The following is a 3,605-nucleotide window of genomic DNA, read 5'->3' on the forward strand; positions in this document are numbered from 1 at the left end:
AAATAAAGTTGACGTAAAAATATTTCTTGTACAAAATATTTTAATTTAATTATTTGCAAAATTGTTAACCTTCAATTGACAGTTTGGAATATTTTGATGTATGTCAGAGTACGAATTAAAAAAAAGAGATACATTAAATTTTAATAAAACTTTTTTGAGTTTATCTTAAAAAAGTTTAAGTGTAGTTTAGATAGACAAAAACTTTATCATTTCCACGACAGCTTATTTAAATAGGATCCAGTAAAAGTAACATAATAATAATTATTACATTAAACACGTCATGGCCTTAGAATAATAACGCATAGAAACCTAGTCCACACACGCTAGGTGAGGCAAATTGAAGCGCGCCAAAAGGGCCTACACGAGCGGGCGGGCCTTTAGTGCTCAAGGTCAACTTGCACCGCGAACAGCTCCAGAATGTTAGCTAAAAATGACGAAATGCGCGGTAAATGAGTGTAAAAATGCGTCAGACAAACATAAAATAGATACTAACATCACGTTCCACAAGGAAGTAATGCGTTTCAATTTGTATTTTTATATAAATATTCACTAAGTCCGAAAATTAACCTACTACTAAAATTAGCCTACATGAATTTGATTTTTGCCTCACTTGTGACAGTTCGTTTGACATGAAACTATCATTCTATGCGTTATTATTCTAAGGTCATGGTAGTGAAAAGGCGCTGGCTCAACTTAAACGCCGCAGTTTCCCACGAGTCTGGTATTCTGCCAGAACCGTATCAAAAGAAACAATTTCTTTTTATGTAGTCCAGAAAAACTACAGAAAAAAATACTAAGTGATAGGTTGAACAAGTCAAGTCAATTTGCTTTCCGAATAGCAGATAAAATATTATTTTATTATATAAAAGTTAGGTATTTCTTCCCTACGTGATAGAATCAGAAATGAGGAAATCCGTAGGAGAACTAAGGTAACTGACATAGCTCGAAGAATTGCTCAGCTGAAGTGGCAGTGAGCGGGGCACATAGCTAGGAGAACCGATGGCCGTTAGGGCGGAAAGATTCTTCAATGGCGACCGCGCACCGGACGACGCTCAGTGGGTAGACCCATGGTAGACCCCCACCCGGTGGACCGACGATTTGGTAAAGGTCGCGGGAAGCCAATGGATGCGGGCAGCGCAGGACCGATCGTCGTGGAGATCGTTGAGGGAGGCCTATGCCCAGCAGTGGGCGTCGTATGGATGATAATATTAGCTAGCAGTTTAATTTATACTAATATGTAAGTTATATTAATATTGCAGTTTAAATATAAAATATTATTACATTCAGCGCAAACGAGAGTTGATATTTAAAAATGATATTAGGTCCCATTTGTCTGATGAGTTTCCAGGGATGGATGACCATTATTTCGTCTCTATTTCTGGTTATATACTCGATGTCACTCAACGAGTAACTGATCAACTGCTCTGACTTACCCTCTAAAGATCCCCTTACATCTCCTTTTCTCTTCATTGCTCCTACCCATATTAACTAGCGCCTTATTGGCTGGTGTTCGGCGATTTCATTGGTCAAGACGCCAGCCAATTAGTGTACAGGAAATAATGAAAAACTATACCAATTAATTGAAAACAAGAGTTACGAATTGTATGCTTGTGAATAAGGTAGCTTTCGAGAAGCTCCGGGACGTCGTCTCGTCCGCAATACCGCAGACCTTGAAGACAAAAACTTCGAGCAGTGCGTGTTGCCAGCAATGACCTACGGCTCTGAGACGTGGTCACTTACTATGGGTCTCATAAAAAAGCGCAACGAGCTATGGAGCGAGCTATTTCTCCGAAAGTCACCGACATAGCCCAAAGGATTAGCAGGTTGAAATGGCAGTGGGCAGGGCACATAGCTCAAAGAACTGACGGCCCTGGGGGTAAAAAGGTTCTCGAATGAAGACCACAAATCGGAAGGCGTTCAGTGGGACGGCCCCCTACTAGATGAACGGATGACCAGGTAAGGGCGGCGGGTAACCGATGGATGAATAGTCTGGAAACCTTTGGGTGAGGCCTATGTTTAGCAGTGGACGTCTTCCGGCTGATATTTATTTGGACACAGTTACATTTTGCAAAGCATGTACGGACAACGTTACGGCACACCAGACTACACAATTTTGTTCGAAAATCGCCTCCATTGCAACGGAACAAGATATGTCAATGTGTAGCTTGATGTGCTGGCGCGTGTACAACACTTAATATCAATTTAATACTACAACACTCTTTAGCTTGGAACAGATGACAATTGTGCACAACATTGAAATAAAACAGATTTAGTTAAATATTCTATATAATCTCAGTACAGAGTACTAAAACAACCGACCTCAAAAGTAAGTGGAATTACATCTATTTGCCAAGTTGTATAGAAATCGGTTACCGGAAAGTGCGCAAACCCGGATTCATCCCCTAGTTCGCCACTATACGGAACTTGACACAGGAGATAATAAAAAATCGGTTCTCACTAGTCTAAGTATATTGAGAGAAAAACGCCTTGAATTGGAGAATAGCAAAATCAACCATTAAAATAATTGCTCTTTATAATAAAATTTAGGCGCTATTTATAAAAATAAACCTTCACGCGCGAACCCCTTAGAGGTGGATGATTTTTTTCAAAATTAAATGGGACCACGGCGTAGGTACCCTCTTTCCAACAAAAAAGAATCATCAAAATCGGTTCACAAATGGCGTAATTATCGCGTAACATACATACAGTCGAATTGAGAACCTCTTCCTTTTTTTCAAGTTGGTTAAAAAATTAAAATGCACGTTTATAAAATTAAAACATGATGATGATGGAATAAAACACCTCTTAAATAATAACGTTAATTATATGGAAAAGTGAACTTAAACAACTTGATGTTGGTTATTTAAGAACTGAGTAATAGACGTTGGTAACGGAACTGCTTATTCGTCGTGTAATGATTTTAACTGTCAGAGCAAATATTCGTGCTTTGTTTTCTACCGAAAATAAATTTAACGTTGTCGATGTGATCTTGAGCATAACCACTGTTTAACTTAATCAATGTATTTATCCATTAAGTAATATAAAATAATTAAACAATCATGTACTCATGTACAATCAAACGATAATTAAAAAATGGTTATCAATTATTAGTACATAATTTTTAACTAACATTCTTGTCTGACCTCGTTTGCCCAGACATTTATTAAAAATGATGTAGAAGGTGAAGGTGTTGAGGTTGGTAAATTGCTAGGCTAGCTGGTAGCCTTTTCGTAGGTCCAAGAATTAAACAACGATGTTGGTGAAGAAAGTTTATTATACGGAAACTTAGCGGTGAACTTTTGACAATTTTGGTACAGTTGTATTTAAAATCTGTCCCGTTGGATTCAAGCGCGATTACCACAATCAACCATATGGTCTCTACAAAACTTGTCCCATTACCACAAACAAACATAATCAGTCTCTACAAAAATGACGTGATTACCACAAACACACATACAGTCTCTACAGAAAATATGCGACCATCACAAACAAACGTATGGTCTCTCTAAAAATTATACGATTACCACAAAGGTACTCATAATCTGTACAAAAATTACGCGATTACCTCAGACAAACATATGGTCTCTACAAAAATTATGCGATTA

The sequence above is a fragment of the Hyposmocoma kahamanoa genome, unplaced genomic scaffold, assembly GCF_003589595.1.
Source record: "Hyposmocoma kahamanoa isolate Upper Pololo Valley unplaced genomic scaffold, ASM358959v1 84, whole genome shotgun sequence".
In the NCBI taxonomy this organism is placed as follows: Eukaryota; Metazoa; Arthropoda; class Insecta; order Lepidoptera; family Cosmopterigidae; genus Hyposmocoma; species Hyposmocoma kahamanoa.